This window comes from Sinohyriopsis cumingii, chromosome 1, assembly GCF_028554795.1.
Source record: "Sinohyriopsis cumingii isolate HCF-2022 chromosome 1, ASM2855479v2, whole genome shotgun sequence".
Taxonomy (NCBI): domain Eukaryota; kingdom Metazoa; phylum Mollusca; class Bivalvia; order Unionida; family Unionidae; genus Sinohyriopsis; species Sinohyriopsis cumingii.
This window is the reverse complement of record NC_142961.1, coordinates 125157246-125181823: the sequence shown is the minus strand read 5'-3', so window position 1 is coordinate 125181823 and position 24578 is coordinate 125157246. Positions and strand designations below refer to the sequence as shown.

Genomic DNA, 24578 nt, shown 5'->3' with positions numbered 1-24578 from the left:
AATTTCAATACAAATTAGACTGGTTCTTGTTTGATAAAACAGAATATTGACACGATACTTTTCTCGAATTAGTCTCAGGTTGTTTTCTTCCGAACATTTTCAGAGTCTATCCTTAATTATACCAATTCGCTTTTTCTAAAATTAACGAGACAATTCATCGAACTTGATCCTGTCTCTTTCTATTATATCTGAGACAGAGTCACTGGTTATTGACGGTGTAAAAAATATACTACGTAAATTGTACCTACATTTAACCTGAAGCTAACAAATATCTAAAACAGTGTTAAGTAATTGAAGTCCATGAAAACAAAATAAAACCTCACCTTTCTCTGTAAACAGGAGCTCGCTATTTACGTTCAGTTTTGTATCTACTATTCAGTTATTATGGGCTTCTATGAATTGTTACTTCCTTATTTATGTTAGGTTAGGTTTGCACGGGTGTGTGACTCAACCTTTATGGTGTACAGACGTTATTGAGAAACAACATTAAGAATTGCGCCAGTGAATGGCGCTTATTCAATCAGTATCGAATTTTTAATAAAAATACTCTTTTGAATTTTTAAGTTCAAACTTTCTTTTAAACTCGCTAATCCAAATTTTTTAATTTTTCTTTTCCTTTATATCTTTATGTTGAAACTTTATTTTTTACTATTTATTTCATACCTCACTACATGAAAACTTAGGCATACAAATTAGGTTCTGAAAGCAAACCATAGTTTTTCAATTGTAACGGAAATTTATAATTCCTAAGCAAATTTTCTATGACATAATGTACGAAATGAAAACAACTAAATTCTTTACTTGATATGTAAGCAAAGAATAACATGTTGCATGATACGACGTATACAAACAATATAAAATATGTGCCATTAGCTAGAATGAGATGCGATTTATTTTTACATTGAGTTTAACTTATTTTGTCATCCGCATTTATTTGATGTCATATATGACTAACTGGTTTTGTAGGCAGGCTAAATATTAAATTACCGCCAGATAATATTATTATTAGTAATTGTCCTATGAAATAATCTTTTGGTGTGATTATATCTACTTCCTTTTTCCTTTTCCAATTTATGAATGTAATTATTTGCTGTTGTTGTTATAGGGTTTTACGTCATTTTTCAGCACAGGATAGGCTATACATGGCGGCATGTATAATAATCTTTTTGTGTGATTATATCTACTTCCTTTTTGTTGTTATAGGGTTTTACGTCATTTTTCAGCACAGGATAGGCTATACATGGCGGCATGTATAATAATCTTTTGGTGTGATTATATCTACTTCCTTTTTCCTTTTCCAATTTGTAAATGTAATTATTTGCTGTTGTTGTTATAGGGTTTTACGTCATTTTTCAGCACAGGATAGGCTATACATGGCGGCATGTATAATAATCTTTTGGTGTGATTATATCTACTTCCTTTTTGTTGTTATAGGGTTTTACGTCATTTTTCAGCACAGGATAGGCTATACATGGCGGCATGTATAATAATCTTTTGGTGTGATTATATCTACTTCCTTTTTCCTTTTCCAATTTGTAAATGTAATTATTTGCTGTTGTTGTTATAGGGTTTTACGTCATTTTTCAGCACAGGATAGGCTATACATGGCGGCATGTATAATAATCTTTTGGTGTGATTATATCTACTTCCTTTTTGTTGTTATAGGGTTTTACGTCATTTTTCAGCACAGGATAGGCTATACATGGCGGCATGTATAAATGGTGAAGGAAGAACCCGGGAAATCCCAGGAAAGCACCACCGACTCACGAGACGCTACTGGCAAGATTTCTCATGTACCCACATTGGCTGAGTCCGAGACTCGAACCCACGCAGACAGTGGTGAGATGGCTGTGATCCATAAATGAGAGCGCTTTAGACCACTCTGCCACTCGGACCCCCTGTAAGTATTTGTTGTTGTTGTTGTCGTTTTTGTTGTAGGGTTTAACGCCATTTTTTTCAGCACACGATATGCTACACATGGCGGCCAGTATTAATGGTAGAGGAAGAACCCGGGAAATCCCCGGAAAGATCCACCGAACCTCGAGAAGCTACTGGCAAGCTTTCTCACATACCCACATTGGCCGCATCCGAGACTCGAACCCACGCAGACAGAGGTGATATGGCAGTGATCCATAACGGAGAGCGCTTTAGACCACTCGGCCATTCGGGATCCCCGTAAGTATTTGTAACAGGTAAGTAATGTAGAGATTCTACTGTATAATACCGTGTTTAGTGCAAGAGATATTATAAGTATAGGTCAGTGTTAAAATCCAGCCTCTGTATATTTGCCCTTTTGTTACTAAATAGATTATTTGTTTGTTTATTTGTCTGTTAGGTATTTTACGTCACATAAACAAATGATGGTTATGTTATTGTGGGTCAGATGGTACAAAATCCCTTACTCAGAGATACAGCAGTCAGTCTGATGACATGATTTGAACAAGCACCTTATTGGTCCCGACTCGGGACTCTAACCTTTAGACCAATGAGTACCTAAATAGATAAATGAACAAAATATCGCGCTTTATTTTCCTTTGCAGATTTGACCAACCTTGTAAAACATAGATGTGCCTTTGTGATGTGACTATACACATCCATTGTGATATAGAGTTTGTAACCGAAAAAATTCTTGTTGTTTTGCAAGTTATTTGTCATATATTCTGCTATCACACCTGCAAATATATACAATAAGTTACAAACCAACGGCACCATGCTATGTCCTAGCTGGCTTTCGGACTATTGAAAATCACTTCACGAATAAAATATTTCAGGCGTGAAAGAACATAATTATAAGTATCTGTTATGATACAATTGTTCTGGGAAAGAATAGAAAATCATATTGAAAGATTAAAGTGGTGTATGGAAATACTAGTGTTACTATTTCTACTACCAATTATAATAATAGAACACCAGTAATGGTCGCGAATGTTTCTAATGTAGGACCAGAGATCGAATTATTATGAAATGATTTCGAGATCATGTGTTTTGGGAAGATTTCAATGCAGGATCAGTGATGTATAATAGACCCAGCAGGAAGCGACTAACTTAGTTATCTGGTTTGACTTTGGATGGGTTCCGTTTCGATCTTTATGCTGAGAAGGTCATGTACTTTTTGAATTTGGATGGGTCCCGTTTTGATGTTCATGCTGAGAAGGTCTTGGACTTTTTGACTTGAGATGGGTCCCGTTTTGATGTTCATGCTGAGAAGGTATTGGACTTTTTGACTTGAGATGGGTCCCGTTTCGATTTTCATGCTGAGAAGGTCTTGGACTTTGTGACTTGGGATGGGTCCTGTTTCGATGTTCATGCTGAGAGGGCCCTGGATGTTATCAATATTTACATGCCTTTCGGTCTATAAAATTATATTTCTAATGTTAGATACATACATATATACCTACATACCTACCTACCTATATATATTTTTAGGAATGAGTTAAGATGTGTGCGCGCTTTATACCCGTTCTGTGCTAAGCTGATTACATGCATTTCTGTACAAATTAATACACCTATTTGAGACTGAAAGGATTCATCTTCAAGAAGCGGATATTGTTTACGTAAGAATGCGAAACAGAAGTAGCACTAATATTTTAAGTGTATAATAAGCATGGATAGATTAAAGGAAACGTTTCTGCTTCACCCCAAACCATTTAAAAAACCACTTTGTGTGATACACCACGATAATTCATCTTCCCGTGTAATCGTACCTAGATACAATAACCCAACTGTACACAATGGTCTCAATTATTATCCCTGATAATTCATCTCCCAGCGCAATCACATCTAGTTACGATAACCAAAATAAGCCGAAATCATAATAAACAAGCCTCGGCTATATCGGCTGATGGTATTTACCAACAAATTACAGGGAGTTCAACTTATTTCTGTCCATTATTTGTTCATCTTTATGTTCCAAGTATGCCATCTGTAACCACCTCGTTTCATGCGAATATTAAAACTTGAACGAAAGGCATCAACAATCAAGAGACATAGCTGGTTCATTATACAATACTTTCTGATCCACTTATAGAAAGGTAAGAAATAGTGGGTTCAAAATAAAGCGTGCCTAATGAAGTGCTTTATAACGGCAAAGTAGTTATGTGAGAAAGATTGCCAGAACTTTCCGTTGGTCCGTTGTTCTTCCAGGGGGTTTTCCTGGCTCTTCCTCCAGCAGTTAAACTAACCGGCATATATAGCCTATCGTACGCTGAGAAATACCGCTAAACCCGAACAAGAACAACAACAAGAACATATTTTGCCAGGGGTGGATGGTAGGATGAGACTTTTGGAGGCAGATAAATGAATGGATTGTTTTAAGGTTCTTCTTTATTATTTATTCCAAACCGATATCGTCAGCTTGAAATTACCCAAGCCAGCAGAAATAGCTCTGAATTTCTATGCATTACTATAAAATTAAAATAACAATGTTCATAATTATTCCATAATGCGTAAGACTGCTCTCAAAAATCAATAGAACACAAGTATAAAAAAAAGTTGCGAGATAAATTTGGACTTAACGACATTCGCAGTAGATTCATCTCAGATCGTTTACTCATTTTATGTTCATTGGAGGGAAAATATGGCTGCCTGGAACATAGGTAGATAGGTCATTGCGAAATACGTCTATGGAAATAAACACGCTTTAACTGACTTTAAAACATCCTTCTCCAATTTATTATTTCTCTTCAATAGAAATTAGGTGCGAAGCGGATTGTGTTTCAGTTTGGATTAAATAAAGAAACAAAATTAAACAAACATCATCGATTATTTTATTGCACATTATTACGGATATATAAACAATGTTTCAGTTATATGCTATCGAGTTTTTAGATCAGTGATGAATTTCCACTTGTTATTCATTAGCGCTATAAGAAAATAATACTTGTAACCTCCGTTTTCTAAATGAAGTTAACATGGTACACAATTTGATCGCAATCTTTTTTGCTTTTCTTTGTCTAACCCCCATTTCCTCTCTCATGCATAAGTGGCATAATAGGCAGAAATCTGGAGTGAGAGAGTAACAATAATTTGGGCTTGATGAAATCCTTCATCATCATCTTTATTTCCTTTCATAGACGTTTATATGATATAAGAATAAATCATCTGAATACAATCAATAAATAAGTATTTAAAAAAATACAAACAAAAAAGTATTATTAGAATACAAATTATTACAGTATATTATTCAACAGAGTGTTCGTCAACTGCATAAGTTGCAATTTTCAGTACCTTATTTGCAGAAGATAGCTGCACACTGCATGACAAAGTATGCTGCATACAGGACGAATAGCTGTCTGGTTTTAGCCGACTACCACACTGAGGCAGGTCGTAAGTATTCGTGTATCGAAGATAATCTATCAAAATCTGCTTGATTAGACATACGAACTCTCCAGAGGCTATTTTCAAGACCAACAATTTTTGACCTTACAATTTCTTTCCAATGTTGTTTATCTGGAATTTCAGAATGATGCAGATAATCAGTCAGATACCCGAGCAAGTCAAACGTCTTTGACGTATAATATAAATTTGAAATTAACCCGTAGCTTGACATGCATCAGCTCAAAATGAAGTGAAATAACGCAACGTTAAACACACGTTTAATATGTACGTTATTAGGCATCAAACACAATCTGTGTAAAAACATAAATTTTCTTCTATCAATTTCAGACTGCGCTGATGTCCATCCTATCATTCCCAGGGCGATAGCTGATCTTGTATGTGTTGGAAAGCCTTGTAAATGTTTGGCAAAATACCTCCAATGAAGAGAGGTCACTTTTTGAAATGTTACACCATAATTCACTTCCATAAAACATTGAAGGGAAAAATACCTTTTTGTTTGCATTTGCAGCAACCAAAGGATTTAAACCATTCGGTTTAATGCCAATACCAAACAGACCGTGACAAGATTTGTTTCCTTTCTTGCATGCAACGAGTATTGCGTCATGCGACGTCAGCTTTGAGTTAATCCGGTGACCCAGGTGTGTTGCCGAATCAGTAACCGGCAAACATGACGGGCCAAGATACCATTTCATATTGACATGATTCTTGTATTGGGGACCGAGAATGATAATGTATGACTTTGTGACACTAAGCTCGAATCGCCAATTATTACTGTTGTCGTATGCTATATCTAACAGCTTTTGTAGATTGCTAGAACATATAGCCAAAAGTGAAATGTCATCAGCTAGGGTTGGATATCCCACAGCTAAGGATCCAATCTTTGCTCCAAATCCACTATTTTCTAACTGTAGCAGCAAGTCATTTATAAATATTGTGTACATCAAGATTGACAAAACACCCCCTTGTCTCACTCCTTGGCCAATTGAGAACCAATCCGAAAATTGCCCATTGGCAAGAACTTTACTCTGTAAATTTGTATACTTGTTAACAACATCAAAAGGGATTTATCCGTAATTCTCAACATGAATAATTTAAAATGTAGTCCTTTGTGCCACACGGTATCAGATGCCATTTTTGTATCAAGAAAAGCAGCAAAAACCCGTAAACCAATGTTTACATTATATTGTACTGATTGCAACAGCAGAAAACTCGCTGTTGTGCAGCTTAAACCTTTTTGGTAACCATGTTGTTGTGAACTGGGTATATTAGAATTAGTATCTTTGAGCCAAGTTACCAAACGTTCATGAATAATTTTCTCAAAAGTTTTGTAGATAACAGGCAGTAAAGTAACAGGCCTGTGCCTTTCGAGGGAGTTGTTTGATTTTCTTTTACCTTCGTACAGTGGTATTACGAACCATTTTTGCAGTCTACAGGTATGTAAGGTTGATCAATCATCTGAGTAAATAAAATTGTCATACACTCGATGAGGTAGTCGCTGCTATAGATCAAACGTTCATTGCAAATTTGATCATGGCCCGATGCTTTTGATTTCTTTAGACTTTTAATGATTTCTCTTACTTCGTTTAAATTGATACTGGTATGTAAGGCCTCGATATGGCTTACTCCGTCCTGTAGACCCCGATTTAATTCTCTCTCTATAAATTCATAAAAGTTTCCGTCAAAACTATGGGTAAAATTTGGCGTGTGAATGTCCTCATAGTATCTGGCAAAGCCATTTGCGATGGAATCGTCATCACGGACACAAACTCCATCAGTTGATAGTTCCTGACAAAAATTTATATCGTTCTCTCTCTTAACATTGATCATTTTCCAAAAGTGTCTTACACCGCATTCATGTGGATTTTCAATTTCTTCATATACCTTCCCATATATTTTCTCCCACCGCTCTCTCTCTCTCTCTCTCTCTCTCTCTCTCTCTCTGGACCATCGTAGGAGACTATTATTTTATAGCATCTATCGTGCGACAATGTCTCCGGACCAATGAATGATGGTGCAAGTTACAGCCAAACCGACCAAGTGAAAGGGGAAAAAGAGATATAGGACAAAAACCATTGTATGGTCTGTATTAATGTTAATTAAAGCAGAATAATGACTCAGATCAACTGTAGATACATTCAAATGTTTGAATTATCTGTCCCCCCCCCTTTGCTTAGTTTTTATTTCATACTTATTTCCATATATTTGCCAGTACGTGACTAGCTGAACTCAGTGTTCAGGAGGTTATACCATGTTATTGTACTGAATAGTGTTCTACTTTCTTGGATATATGGGTATGAGAGAAACCCAGCCAGTAGCTTCATGTGGGTCGGTGGTTCTTCCAGTGAGTTTCCTAGGTTTCTTCCTCCACCAGTCTTCTAAATCATACTTTTTCATTACATCATAGATATCATATAGAAAAAAATCATGTTTGGAGTAAAACTCAAATATGTTTCTTTCCTTCGTAGTTAATCTCTATGCCAATGTTTGCGGCCTGCCTAAACGCTAGGGGGATCAATCACAAAATAGGACCATATCAGTGTTAAGAAAGAACCAATACCCTTCCACTTAATTTGTATGGACTCCTTGACTATTCCATGTGAAATATTGCGGCCAATAACGAACACGACCCAGGGTCTCAGTTTACTTTGCCTCTTTAGTATCAAAAGATTCATTAATTGTTTTTTATGTAGTTGTTTTATATTTAATTCTTGAAAACATCTTGGAAGAAGAAAATATATGAGAAATTTCGCTCGTGTCAAAGGACTACAGCTCAAAGTAGCCGTATCTTTGGCTCTTTCTACCATTCCACATTCATTTGTTCATTTGTTCACTGATAATCTCTTTATCGTACACGTTTTCTTTGGGACTGGAAGTACCTAATCATGACGCATCCGTCACCTTCTGTGAAACTGCAATCGTCCTCTTCCGTCTTCGGAGGAGTGATTTCACCCTCACCTGTATTTGGAGGATTTATTACGCCTGCCGCTTCTTGAGAAATCTGGCTAAGAAACAGCACGTACATGTTGCTTTTTTGTGCTAAAAATACGCAAGAAAATAACTTCCATTATTTTTTAGAGACAGACTGATTGATTGACTGATTGATTGATTGATTGATTGGGTCTTTATTAGAGACAGACAGTTCAATGATCCATATCTTGAAAATATGCGGTCGAACATCGTGTATCTTGCAGTGAAAAATTAACTATAGCAAACGAGACAGAACTAGCATGCATGCGGCAATTGTCGTTCTTAGAATTTTAAACCTTCATCATTATCTTTTATAGGACAGAGTTGATGTCATTCACCTGTTCTGAGAAGACGATTGAAACATTTCAGAAGAAAGTTGTTTTCATACAAACTTCAGGATGTAGGTTCTTGAAAGATTTGAATTAGGATCTATCACAGACGACTCTTCTAGCGCTTTACTTAAAGTGTCAAATGTGAAAATGATGGCAATTTAAATGCATTTGGTCACTTTTATTCTACCTAAATGTCTTACTTTCCATTATACGCAGACATTAATTATTAAATCATGAATAATTTTGTAGACCTGATTTTTCACTAAATTGTTTCGATTGCATTTATTTATTTAATTCTCAGAAACCCTCTTGATTGTATGCACGTTAAGATCATTTCTGTATAGAAGTCAAACGTTTCAGACTTAATGCAATTCTGAATGTATGCTTTCATGAACGATCCAGTATATAACCTTTTTGTGTGTTTTGCTTGGTGTGTTTTTGTTGGCGTTTTGTTTTGGATTTTTTAATTTTTTTTAGCGAGACAGTTCATCTGAAATTAGGTTACTGTACAGCACTGACTGAACTTACGAATGCTAAGGAAACGTTGAGGACACTTCTATTAAGTCCTGACGTGTCTCAAGAATAATAAGTAAACTTCGAAAACAACGTAGAAATTATTATGGAAGGTGTACAGTGCAATGGTTAAGTTTCGCGTTGTTTTTTTCTTTCTGCAAAGGTGGAGTTCTTGTTGACTTCGCGAAATCGTCAGATCGTGAAGCTGAATGATTAAATCAAGCTATCTCGTGTTAACTGATGATAATGATAATGATTATGACGAAAATGATGTTAATAATTGTTATTATTATTATTATTATTATTATTATCTGACCAGCGAAACCAAACACGTTTCTTCATTTTGTAGGAATTGTCTGCACATACTGTAACTCTATTATTGAAATTTCCTATTTTACTTTCTCTTTTGGCATCGAATGTGCAATACGAATTTTAAACAAACCTTGTTAATTGTCGTGAATATTATTTGCACCTCTTGTCTCTTCTTGTCTTTGGAGGTGTGGAAGGGTCGAAGGCTTGGATAATGTTTTACCGTTTCTTTACTCCTGTTCAAACAGTTAAGAAATTAATGGATACAAGCGGATAAGGGAAGAACACAAATGTTTAAAAGAATAAAAACACTTATTGAGGAACGTTTGTAATTGGCCACTTGTAATGTATTTTCTCAATTTGAATAGATTAAAATAAAACAGGTTTTAGAAAAATGTGTTCATTTAGTCGTGCAGAAACAGTAAAAATACTTGCACGATCTTAATAAAATTGTATGTAGGATGGTGTGGAAGTATAAGATTTACACACATCTTTACTCTGAAATTTATGTGACATATAAACTTTTTGTTATCACATTAAATCTGTTACTGATGCTGGTCATTCTCTTCGCCCTTTTCTTAGAACTTCAAATGTAGTAAAACGGTATTGTGGTGATGATGATGATGATGATGATGATAATGATGTTGAAAGTTTCCTTCTCTTGCAATTTCAACGGTGTCGATGATGTTGTTCTATTTCGTTATAATTCCCTTATTGTGAAAATATTATCGTCATAATACTGTTGATAAGTAACTTTATTATATATACCTTAAGGGGTCGCTATCTCATTGATTGATGAATTGACTGACTGATGGTTGATTCATTACGCTTATACAAAGTGCAGATATACCTGTCTCTATTTCACTTACATTTTTTTTTTGCTTGAAATTTTACCGATTTATTACATGATCGGCTTTTATTGTAGCTAACTTTGGGTATGAGCTATTTGTATGTACGACTCCGTTTATAAAGCTTTGCTAGAATTGAATGAATATTTGTTGGTTTATGGGGTCTCGATGTTATGAAGTTATATCTCAAACCGAGTAATTAGCCAATTAGCAGGAGCAGACGTCATACAGTATACTATTATGAGACTTTACGGTAGCATGGTTAGTTTTTCTTAATATAAGGATTGATCGGGATATTTTTGCGCGCAAGTGTTTAGTACTTTGAGACAAGAAGAAGTGTGTGGTTTAGATATTTTGGTAAACCGTACTGATAAATCATAAGAATGTGAAACACGAAAAAGAAAGACCATAACCATTGTGGTACAGATTTGCTACCAATGAAAGAAGTAATATGAAAGCTGCTGTATCTTTAGAGAGGGTAATTTTTAAATATTAGTTCATGCGAAAAGATAGAAGGTAGGAACAATATACCAAGCTTACTTGATGCAAGAATATATGTACATGGCATTGAGTGAATATACGTCAATCCTCTCGACTGTATTTCATGCGAAAGTGTGAATGTGTGGCCTTTAGGTAGATTAGAGAAAATTACCTGTGGTACATGGGCATTTGTGAATTCTTCAAATCTACAATGGCTGCTGTTTTGAAATCATTGGAAAACGGGGAAACAACAACCTCTAGCCATCTTCACGCATGCGTTAGACAATGTTTATTTCGACCTATGGTGCGAACCAGTTAGACACATCTTTTCTTACAATATTTTTTTCGTTCGCTCCATTGCATATGCAGATTTCACAAGGACGATAAAAGCGGAAGAAAATTATCAACGACCAACAATAACAACAAAATTATTTGCTTGTGTTTAGTTATCGAGGTAAGCACAAAATGAGAGCTGCTAAAATATTGCTTTGAAAATAAGTAATGCATGGAAAAATAGCAAATTGTCATATTGACAAATTTGGTGATTAAAAAAAAAACAGCTTGGAAGGTGACTTTCTCAGCAGGTGTAATGATTCGTAGAATTGTTGCATTCAAAAAGATGCATTGTACAAAACTGAACACCAATAAAGGCCGCAAACTCTTATCAGACTTTCTGCACATTATTATGGAAACTTAAAAGGGTTAAGTCACGTTGGTTGTCCCAGCACCTGAAGGTTAGTACCTACCACTCAGTTCATTCTCCAGGGTTTAATAAACTGGAAAAGACATAAAGACATTGGGTACTTTGATTGAAATCAAAACACGATGACATTTGTTGTTATGCGGAGACACATAAATGTAGTATGCAAAAAGCAAAATGCAGCAATATGTTTCTAAGGGAGGGGGAATAATGACATTTATGCAAAGAAGCCGTGATAGTTTAAATTCGAGAAATTTATGTTTAATTGTTTAAACAAAACTCTTCACAAGAAGCAGTTTGAGATAAACTGAATATTATAGTGGGAGATGTGTTTAGTAAATTTCAAGGATACCATACGTTGGGCCCAAATGTGTTAACGTTTGAAGTTTTCAAGACTTTGAAAATTACTTTTTGTGTTCAAGAAGAGGAATATTTGACTTGATGCATTTTTCTTACTGTTTAGCAGTTTAATGTTATAATTATTACGACTCTATGGTCTTAAACTAAATAACATAATAGAGGGAGAAAACCAACAAGTTTTGTAAACTTAAAAAAATAATATATTTCTCTAGAGTACAAAGTGAAATTTTAAAAACGAACTTACAGTATTGTGAATTAAATACAAAATAGTCCTAAAAATTGTATTACATGTCCAAAAGTATTGAGTATTTTGAATGAATTCACATCTTGAATCTGCTGCTGTGTCACTAGGCTGGAATAGTGTTGATGTGCTAACAGTCTTGATGTATCAATGTGATATAATCCAAAATGTCTCTAAATGAATTCACAATAATCGAAAAATAGTAATTTAAACCGAAAGTATTAATGAATATTTTGTAATTCCAATGAATAATTTAAATAAATAAATCCCTCAAATTAAAACTGAATATAGTTATAAAAAAACTGATTCCACTTCAGATTCAGATAGGAATAAATAATTCTGATGTAACAACCTTAATGTGACACAATACGATTACCAGGGTGAGGGTGAAATGTTCATTTCCAGGACATTCTAAGTTGTCAACAAGAGCATGTCTTTCACTTAAACTTTAATAAAGAACATGGCAAACATCAAGAAGACCAGGAATCCCCGAGGAGAAATCCAATGTCCTGGACTCAAAGCCAAGTAAATAGGTTTACCTACAAGTGATAATTATCTTAAATATAATCTACAATCAGAGACAAAAATTAGCCATGTAATTTGCTATTTACAAAAAAGGACATTAGTCAGGTAGGGTCAAACCTCTTATGGACAAATGTCAGTCACACAATGGATATTAAATACACATACCTAATGTAATAATATAAAACTTTTTGATTGTTCAGAAAGTGTAATTTAATCTAATGTACAAATGTTACGATTACGTTTATCCAAGAGACAATACATGAGTTAACATTACAATCTATGGGCGCAAATTTCGCTAAATATCGGTAAACATTTTATCGACTCCATGTCCAAATAATATTTCTTCGATTGATTCATGCATCACTGCAAAGACCGATACGATATTGAAATGCTGGGACTTGCTTTTCATGAAGTATATGTTTTAGCCAATATACGCAAAGGCAGCATTGATCTGTGCAAATTAGGCCCCCAAGTACAGGAAATTGATCTATTTTTGGACTCTTAGATTATTTCTTCATGTCACTACCATTTCACCTTCAAATGGTTGCAATAATTAGTCTCAGACTGATAAAGAATTTATTTTAAAGCAAATTAAAGGATATTTTGTTAGAAAGAACATATATATTTAATTGATTTTATTTACTTTTGCTATTTATTACATGGTCTTGTTTTTCTCCTTCAAGTTTGTCTTTATTTTTCTTCTGTTCCTTAAGTTACTTATTTGTTTGCATCGACTTCTCCATTCCTATGTTTTCATTTTGTTTCCAAACTGTTTCAATATTTTTAATATTTTATTTGTCTTTTGTATGATATTTTTAACATCATATGCAGTATGTGAGAAGACTTGACACTAACTTCCGTGAGTCGATGGTCTTAAAAGAAGAGAACCCTTAATAGGTTGGGAAAGTTGTGATCGAATTCTACTTCTTTTTTGTTATTGTAAGAAAATACAATTGCTGAAATTAAACGGCTAGATTATGAGATCGTTATTGCAAAGCGTAACTAAGACTCAGCCACATGTTGAAACAGTTGTGAAAACGATATTTGTGATAGCAAAATTAACACACGTAAATCTCATAATAGTCGAGTTTCATTTAAGAATATAATCAGATACAAGTACGCTAATATATCAGAATAAAAGAAGTTCTAGTTTTGAGCATTGGTCAGAAATATTGCATGCAGTTTTACAGCTAACGCCAATCTGTTTCAGGTGCTGAAAACGCCACTGTAGATAGACAAGGCAGCAAAATTATTTAAGTATAGATTAGGAGTTACCAGTTACTTGGGAATATAAGTTGTTATTCAGCCAGATTAATGGGACTTCTGCGTCATAACAACTCGACATTGCAAGTTCAATAAGGTGTTTCTTATTATGTAATTTATATGATACATAAGTTTTCTGAAGTCTAAAACTATATAAACTATTGTTGCGTTAGCATTATTATTTTTTCAGGTTTGAGTTGAATTTCTTAATTTCTTTCGGTTTGATTGTTTCATGGACGTGTAGACGGAATAGGTTATTGTTAGTCACTTCTAGTCAGAAAAAGAGATGAAACTACATCAAATATTTCCAAAGTTTGTATTGCCTTGGAAATATTATGTCTTTCGTTTTTCCTGCATGGTCATGCTGTAGGTACTGGATTGTAGCTTTGTACACAATAATAATACTGGAACTAGAGGTCGGATTAGCACTTTTGGAAAGTTTGACATTTCAAAACTTGACATTTTTAAGGCGCGTGTCGGATTCAAAGTTTGTTTGTTCCTTTCATTCTTTAAATTCGGCATGCAGTGTGCATTCTTAGTCATGTTTGAATTGGTATAAAATTGGTATAAAACGAAGGAAGCAAAAATAAAGTGCATTTGCAAATTATCTTATTTCAACAGGACCTATTTCGCGAAGTTACTTGCAGTACTGCGTAACGTTTAAGCAATCACGTAGTGGAAATTTAGCTTCCATTTAATTATATTGTGAAGAAATATTTGCACAGTGCCCACTCTACCCTATTAAAATTAACGGTTTTGGTCTTCATTAAGTCTTGTGTACTCTTCTCATTAACTTTGATTAGCTTTGTATTTGGTGATACTTACTTTTAATAATTTTTTTCATCTTGTAGGATGGAGGATGACCAGGACGATGGTAACAACTACGTCGTGCAATAGGTGAACGTAAATCCACGGTAACATCTCCCGCCAGAGATTGGGTGATGGAAGGAGGGAGGAGGATGTTGTGCAGTGAAATAGACTAATACGGGTTCGTATACATTAACAATAATTATATAGCCTGTATTTTCTAAATAACAAGTTTCCATTTAAATTTGAGTGTAAATTATATATCAATCATAATGCAGGGTTATTATCAATATTATAAATCGTTTATATATATATATATATATATATATATATATATATATATATATATATATAATGGATTACATTATGCTCATAAATAAACTAGTAGTTTTAGGATTACAGTACTGATTGTTACATGCTAGGCAATTGGAAGCTGTATTGTGAAACTAACCCTTGTGTTTTCAATACATCAAGACCGTATGAGACTAAATACGCATAATCAAGACTGTATTAGCCTCTTTATATGCTTCCTCAAGACTGTACGAGCCTGTATATATGCTTCATCAAGACTCTATGAGACTGTATATGCTTCATCAAGACTGTATAATACTATATATACTTCACTAAGACTGTATGAGACTATATATGCTTCATCAAGACTGTATGAGACTAGATGCTTCATCAATACTGTATAATACTATATATGCTTCATCAAGACTGTATGAGACTGTATATGCTTCATCAAGACTGTATGAGACTGTATATATGCTTCATCAAGACTGGATGAGAGTGTATATGCTTCCTCAAGACTGTATGGGACCGTATATATGCTTCCTCAGACTGTATGAGACTATATGCTTCATCAAGACTGAATAATACTAGATATGCTTCATCAAGAGTGTATGAGACTGTATATGCTTTATCAAGACTGTATGAAACTGTATATGCTTCAACGAGACTGTATGAAACTGTATATGCTTCATCAAGACTGTATATATGAATAAAGTCTCAAGCACTTGCTGAATATGGAGTTACTTGTTTCTATTAGGAAAATCAGCCCACATTGTGAGTTTGACCGAAAATGAAGCATATTTAATCAACATGTTGTTATCGCTAACACTGCTTAAGAGATATAACTATTCATTAAGTCTATTATTTGTTGTGGAGATTTGGTTTATTAAGCTAAGAATAAACTTTCAGTAATTTATAGATAGGACTATATTTTATGTCATAAAATAATTTTCTTTAGTGACAGCAGCACATAGCTTCGATTCAGTGTAATGTGATGAACAATGATAGTGCGGTCTGTCAAACTGTTCCTCTACTGCTATATTCATGTTATTTCCGTTTGAGCTGCTTGTGCTGCAGAATATTTATTTCACCCGGAAGACCCCCAAACTATAAGAAATCGTGGTATAGATATAGCCGGATCGATACGAAATGTTCACTAATTTGATCCGTTCGTTAACTGGTTGTAGATAGGCAAAGCACCGGGTCGACAAGCGAGAGTCCGATTCATGTGACTGCATATATTCAATATTAAGTGGCATTGTGATAATGCTCATGTTAAGTTAGAGAGAGAGGATATGGGGTGAAACATACGATGGATACTGCAACTTGCTGACCCAGATATAAATTCGCAACAAGACACAACAGAAGACGTTTAAACCTCGCTGGCAGTATTACTACTCTACATATCTTTGTACCATTAGTAACCAAAGGTTTAGAGCTAGGTTAGCTAGTCTACGTATCTTTGTATCATTATTAGCCAATGTTTAGAGCTAGGTTATCTAGTCTACGTATCTTTGTACCATTAGTAGCCAAATGTTTAGAGCTAGGTTAGCTAGTCTACGTATCTTTGTACCATTAGTAGCCAAATGTTTAGAGCTAGGTTAGCTAGTCTACGTATCTTTGTACCATTAGTAGACAAATGTTTAGAGCTAAGTTAGCTAGTCTACGTGTCTTTGTACCATTAGTAACCAAATGTTTAGAGCTAGGTTAGCTAGTCCGCATATCTTTTTACCATTAGTAGCTAAATGTTTAGAGCTAGGTTAGCTAGTCTACGTATCTTTGTACCATTAGCAACCAACTGTTTAAAGCTAGCGTAGCTAGTCTTTGTATCTTTGTACCATTAGTAGACAAATGTTTAGAGCTAGGTTAGTTAGTCTACGTATATTTGTACCATTAGTAACCAAATGTTTAGAGCTAAGTTAGCTAGTCTACGCATCTTTGTACCATTAGTAGCCAAACGTTTAGAGCTAGGTTAGCTAGTATACGTATCTTTGTACCATTAGTAGCCAAATGCTTAGAGCTAGGTTAGCTAGTCTACGTATCTTTGTACCATTAGTAACCAAATGTTTAGAGCTAGGCTAGCTAGTCTACGTATCTTTGTACCATTAGTAGCCAAATATTTAGAACTAGGTTAGCTAGTCTACGTATCTTTGTACCATTAGTAGACAAATATTTAGAGATAGGCCAGCTATATACCTCCTTGTTAATGTGACAAAGGGCACATATAATGTCAAGACGGACATTAAACATAACATTGCTCAAAGAAAAGAACCTGTGAAATGAATAAAAAAAATAAAATGACATAATCTACAAATAAATCAATTACATTTCGTTACGAGATAGGTAAGACACTATAAATGTAGGTCAGTGTACAATCCAGCATTAGCTAAGTTACTATTTAATAGATTGTTTGTTTGTTTGTCTGTTCGGTGTTTTACGTCACACTAACATATGATGGTTACATTATACTGAGTCTGTTCGTATGAAGTGCCTTACCCAGAGGTACTCGACTGCAGCAAACCCAGAATGATCTAATGGCGCGATTTGAAGCAACACGTTATTGGTTGAGACTACGGAACTCTTAACAATAAACCACCACAGTATCTAAATAAATATAAAATCAGATAAAGATGGACGTTTAGATGGACAAACTATAGTGTTATCTTCACAAATACACCTTTTACTAATTCGTTAGAAATGGATGTGCGTGTGCGATGTGACCATACGCATCTATATTGACCTTGCATTGTGAACAAAACCATTTTCTTGCTCATACGTTGTCAGCGAAGATTCGTGTGAACCCGACCAATCACCGCGTCTTCTTTATGTATTGGATCCCTGTGACTGGTTAGAGCTATTCAATAATGCCACATATGCTGAAAGTATCCAATGTGCAAAAGGCTACTGTGGTCAAATAAAATATAATGATTGACGGGCATATTCTTTGGAATTTCATCAACCACAATAAACAAATTACAACGTTATTTTGGTCTCTTGCAAATTTGTCCTGAGAGTATCTTTTCAGTGTCTCTCTCGTTCGTTTCTTAAAGACAGACTTGCATATGGAATTTAATGCCCTGTAATTTATCCTATCCTCATCTTCCACATTTCCACAAGGAATTTGTATTGACATGAAAAAATAACTCAAGGTTCGTTATATATATATATATATATATATATATATATATATATATATATATATATATATATATATATATATCTGTGTGTGTAATTCGCTTCGTTTGTTGGTTAGTTTTATTTGATTTTGTTTCATTACATGCTGTGTTGTAATGTAATATTGTATGTTGGACTTGATATTGTCCAAAATTGAGTTCATTTCTGCTTGACCCAAATTGACTTTTGTTTAGTTTATTCATTGTAAACAATAAATACATAGCTAAATAAGTCTCTTTACGTATGGGTTTCAAATCAGTATTATTATTAATAGAATAAGTAAATATGTTTATTTGGGTCTAGGTTTTGGAATCTTCATAGTGAATTATACATAATCCAGGTTATTGCTTTGTAAACAATAGGGTCATTCTAGAAGGTTATTTTCCATTAGGTAATGTGCTTTTTATTTACAAAATTCTAATTCTGATTTGAGGTCAAGTGGAGAATTATATATAGTGTAAATGAGATAATGTTTAACTGTTGCTTGGAGATCTAGCACTTGAAATTGTAACTTACGTTGTGCCAAGTTCGGCTGAATTTTATTTCTTCAAATTCTTGAATTCAAATGATTAATTTCTTTTGAAATACAATTTTTGTACAAAGACATTCACTAGGATTTATAGTGTATTAAAATCTGGAATTATATTTTTGTGATTCAACAAAAGACTGTTAGCACATAAAACACTAGGAGCTATAACAGACACGTCATAGAGGCCAGTTGTTTGATTTTTTCTAGAGTTTTACTGAATATTATTCAAGATTTAAATTACTAGGACTATTGTCTGGACTATTTGGATTATTTTGAGATTGAATTCGCAATATCGTAAGTTCTTTTTTCTCATTTTCACTTTGTGTTCAACAAAAATAAATTATTTATTAAATTTTACAAAGCTTGTTGTCTTTCACTCTTTTCTGTTACTTATTTTAAAAGCATAGTGGCACCCTAACATTTCTAGATAAGCTACTGCTAGTGAGAAAAAAGGACACTTCAAAGACAAAAGAAACTAAATATAACAGTCGTGAGTACATACAAGGGCACATACAGGATTGTATAAAGAAAATATGTGAAATAAATGAAAAGGAATAAAAAATACATGACATAATCTACGACAGAAAGGAAACTATATTTCTTTATGTGAGAAGTAAGCTAAGAAGACACAGGTTACAATAAATAATACGACGTGTACAAATACTATAAACTACAAGCGATCAGATAGAATGAGATGCAGTTAATTTTTATATTGAGGTTAACTTATTTTTTCTTCCGCATTTGATGTAACATGATAACTGATTTTAATTTTGCAGGCCAGCTACATATTAAGTTACCACCAAATAATGCTATTATAAATAACTGTCCTATAAAAGAATCGTTTGTGTGATTATTTCTACTTCCTTTTTCCAGTTTGTAAAGGTAAATATTTGTAACATGTAGGTAAAGTGGGGCTTCTACTGTATAATACAGTGTTTAGTGCAAGAGACATTATATATATATATATATATATATATATATATATATATATATATATATATATATATATATATATATATATATATATGTGTGTGTGTGTGTGTGTGTGTCAATTTAAATTCCAGCTTCTGCATATTTGCGCTTTTGCTATTAAATAGACGTTTGTTTGCTTATTTGTCTGTTAGATGTTTCACGTTTTATCAACAAATGATAGTTATGTTATGGTGGTGCAGTTGGTATAAAATATTTTACTCAGAGATAAACACTGTAGTCAATCTGATGGCAGGATTTGAAAACGTACCTTATTGGTCCCGACTCGGGACTCTAGCCAGTGAACCAATGAGTACCTAAATAGGTAAATGAACAAAAATTAGCGCTTTCGTTTCCTCTACAGGTTTTACCACAACGCAAAACGTAGACGTGCATGTGTGATCTGGCTATACGCATCCATGGTGATATAGAACTTGTAACTGAAAAACATTCTTGTTGTTCATACAAGTTATTTGTCGTATATTCTACTATCACACCAGCAAATATATACGTTAAGTTACCAGTCAACGGCACCATGCTATGTGCTAGATGGCGTTCGGACTATTGAAAATCACTTCAGGAATAAAATATTTCAGGCGAGATAAAATATAATTACAAGTATCTGTAATGATACATTTGTTCTGGGAAAGAATAGAAAATCATAATAGAAGATTAATGTCGTGTGTGGAAATACTAATGCTATTATTTCTGATACTAATTATCAGAATATAAAAGTAGCAATGGTCACGAATGTTTCTAATGTGGGACCTGAGATTGAATTATTATGAAAGGAATTCGATATTACATGCTTGTGGGAGATCTCAATGCAGGCTCAGTGATGTATAATAGATCCAGTAGGAGGTTACTAATGGAGTCAACTGGTTTGATTTGGGATGAGCCCCGTTTCGATCTTCATGCTGAAAAGTTCATGGACTTTTTGACTTGGGATGGGTCCCGTTTCGATTTTCATGCTTTGAAGTTCTTGGGCTTTCATCATTATATATATGCCTTTCGGACTATACAAATATGTCTCATTTTCCATCCATCCATCCATACAAACACTCACACCTACCTACCTACTTACATAAATACATTTGCAGAAATGAGTTAAGATGTGTGCGCTTTTTACCCGTCTTGTGCTAACCTGATTACATGCACATCTGTACAAATTAATACACCGATTTGAGACTGAAGGATTCAACTTCAGAAACGGATAGTATTGACATAAGAACGCAAAATCGAAAACAGTACTAAAACTAATATTGTTAGTGTATACTAAAGAAAAAGGTTTTGCTTCACCCTAAACCATTCAAAAAACCACTTCTTGTGATACATAGCTCTGTATTTAAAAAGAAACGTTTCGGTAGGTCACTCTTCATGTCTATGTACAATCGTCTCAATTTATATACCTTGATAATTCATCTTCCAGTGCATTCAGATCTAGAGAGAATAATCCAACTATGTTCATTGGTCTCAATTTATACACATTGATAATTCATCTTCCAGTGTAATCACATCTAGAAACCATAATCCAACTATGTACAATAGTCTCAATTGATATTCCTGATAATTCATCTTCCAGCGTAATCACATCTAGTTACGATAACAAAAGAAATAAACCGAAATGATAATCGATTATCTCGACTGATGGTACTTACCTACAATTTACAGGGAGTTTAACTGATTTCTGTCCAATATTTCTTAATTTTTATGCCCCATATGTGCCATCTGTAACCACATCATTACGCAGGCATATTAAAACTTGAACGAAACGTATGCAATTTGAATCCACACATACATAAGAAACATTAGTTTGGATTAGATGAAGAAAGAAAATTAAACCACCCCATCCATTTTTGTGGCACATTAATGCGCATATATAATTATTGTTTCAACTATATGATATCGATTCTTTAGATCAAAGATGTATTACCACTTATTAATCATTCGCGATGTAAGCAAATAACAATTATAATAATGTCCGTTTTGTAAATGAAATTAACATTGTACGCAGTTTCATCGCAATTCGTTCTGCTCCCCCTCCCCCGCCTTCTCTATCATAGTTACAGAGACAAATAGTTTGGGCTTGATTAAATACTTGAAACCGAGCATGCACAATTAACTTGCAAAAACGTTTTCGTCGTAACGGCATGTGTACACTTTCTTTGGGATTTATCATTAATGTTCATAATATTAATGGTACGAAGTTGCAATATCATGGAGACATACATACTATAATCCATCAATGCTTGTATTTGTTTTGTTAAACCTATAATAAGGTCCATGAAACGAACCATTTTTAAGGCAAATTAATTGAACAGCAGATAAACATAGGGATTGAGAACAACAAAAATGCACTTATGGTAATTCTTATGGTATGCGAAAATACACTTTTGGTATCCAGCCCTATACCCTCTCGATTAACAACAACAATAACGTAACAACAATAACAAGATGGCACTTAATCGTAAATCCTTTCCTTTGTCAGAGGGAATTCAAGAAACTCAGAGCCTTTACTGCATCGGTTTGCGAATGGAAGATTCCTTATAGCAGTTTCAAATTTGGTATAAATCCGCATATGCATTACACTTGGTGCTTTATGTGCAATGGAGACACTACAACAAACTTCAGAATATTAAACCCAGTGAACATAAATTCTGGGCTATACTGACCTACTTCTTACATTAGTGAAGGCTCATCAGGCTGCATCACCTTATCAAATTCCATGATTCTAGACAGGATGGTATGTGCATAGCATGTAAAAACTGTTTTGTGGTCAGGAGCTAAACGCAGGAATCTAATCTAATCTAGATAAATATGAAATGTGTGGCACAGCGACCTTTTATACCGATGTGGTTTTAATACATATGTATCTAGTTTAATCGTTCAAACATGTACAGTTTAAACAAGATATGCAACCAAAGTCCATGAAGCGTGAACTAATGCAGATGGATTCTATTGCAATAAAAAAGCATACGACAGTTTTCAGGTGCCTCGTGTCCCTCTTTTCCTTCGTCAAAAAGTTTCTCCAGTTCCTCGACCATGTTTTTATTATCTTTGTTGACTTCTTCGAGGGCATAGAGAAGAACCAACAATGCCTCTGGTAGGTGTTTCTTCATTATTTCCAACAGCGTCCTCGTCATCTCCACTCTTCTTCCCAAAGACGAAAATACTGCTTCATACTCGACTACAGAGAATATATACTCAGGCTGGAGCTCGTCCATAAAAAATTATTCTATTCCTGGCCAAGCGTTCAAAACTTCTTTTGAGCTCCATTGACGCATATATGGCTTGTCTGGAATGTAAATGTACAAGAGTCCATTATGAGGCAGTCAATGAGAAATTCGAATGGTTTAAATTCAAATTATTAAAATAGCAAGTATTCCAGTCTTTGTACGAAACTGTTTAGAACTTGTGTTCATTCTGACATTAATGTTCATGAAGATGTCTCATGGCGATATTCAAAACATTTGTTGGTGTGTTTTGTACACATCGTAATGAGGAGAAGTATAATTAATAAATCAATCGCCGGGTTTATTTATTCGTTTGCTATCTCTCAAACACACACACGCACACACACACATGTGCGCGCGTAAATAATTTCAACAGGTATGCATATAGAGATGGAGAGGAGAGGAATGAAGAGAGCATGTTACCTGGCACTACGCCTTCAGTACTCTCAAGTTTATCTGCCAAATCTTCACAACCTGTTTTACGGAGTGCACGATTAAAAGCTTGAAAGTGTTTTCTTATCTTTTTTCGGAGCATTGTTTGGAGAAGTATGTCAACACGTGCGTGTCTTGGATATGAGCCTCGCATTATATTCTCCAAATCAAATTCCGCCCAAACACCATCTTGAATAAAGTGATAGCAGATACTCTGAATGCAGACTCTTCTTTTTAGTTCCCGAAAATGTCGTCGAAGGGATGCCAATGCTGCTTCACATTTGTGACGGCATACGTAACACACACACACACACACACACACACACACACATATATATATATATATATATATATATATATATATATATATATATATATATATATATATATATATATATATATATATATATATATATATATATATATATATATATATAGTGTTTGTATGTGTATGTGTGCCAAATAGCTAATCCTATATTACAGTTGCACATTAGTAATATTCAATTTATGGACTGTGGTTATCGAGGTGTCAAGTTTAATGGAGAGTTTTTTTATTTGACTTAGATGATGACTTAATATTGAAACTGGGGACTAGAAATATATTACCATGGTTCCTTTCATATTGAACATTTATCCTCTCGATGTGTTTTGGCGTGTATGTGTGTGTGTGTGTGTGTGAGAGAGAGAGAGAGAGAGAGAGAGAGAGAGAGAGAGAGAGACAAAGAGAGAGAGAGAGAGAGAGAGAGAGAGAGAGATGGGCCGGGTCATATATTTATAGATTTGATTATCTGCTGCCAGTAAACATTTTCAAGAGTGTAATGTCAATAAAATCTCTATTATACTTGTGTGCTGCATTTCAAATATTCTTCGGTTCAATATGTTTGAATGTTTTTGTACGTTTCTCTGTACATCCAGCCATTTGGTGTCTCCGCTTTTGTTTTTCCGGCCATAACTTTCAAACAATTAAAAGTATCGATATGAAACGTGTTAGTATCCAAAGACCTATGTCTTCCTTTTGTCATTTATAATTCTTTGATTTCAATAATTTAAAAAAAATTGTTGGGTATTCTGTCCATCCATCCTTTTCGACAATTTCGCTTCCAGCGCAAAACTGAAACTATTATGTATCTGTGAAACTTATGTTGTGAAAAATTCCAGTAGTATTAAATGTGTTGATGTAGCAAAAGTCTTGATTGGGATAATGTACCTATAGGCTTGATGAACCACAATGCTATAATTCACAATCTCTTTGCACAACGAGTCCTCAA

The 24578-nt window shown here is 34.3% G+C and overlaps 1 protein-coding gene across 9 annotated transcripts in view; it reads right to left on the bottom strand.

The window, feature by feature from the left end:
• Positions 1-452, bottom strand: part of LOC149807816 (uncharacterized) — a 32702-nt gene extending 32250 nt beyond the window's left edge. For 7 of the 9 annotated variants that reach the window (XM_089970833.1, XM_089970869.1, XM_089970879.1 and 4 more), the window contains exon 1: positions 324-452. The gene's annotated coding sequence lies outside the window, so the exon portion shown is untranslated. The remainder of the gene's footprint in view (positions 1-323) is intronic. The other 2 variants (XM_089970842.1, XM_089970851.1) reach the window with 1 other exon arrangement.
• Positions 453-24578: the final 24126 nt, after the last annotated feature.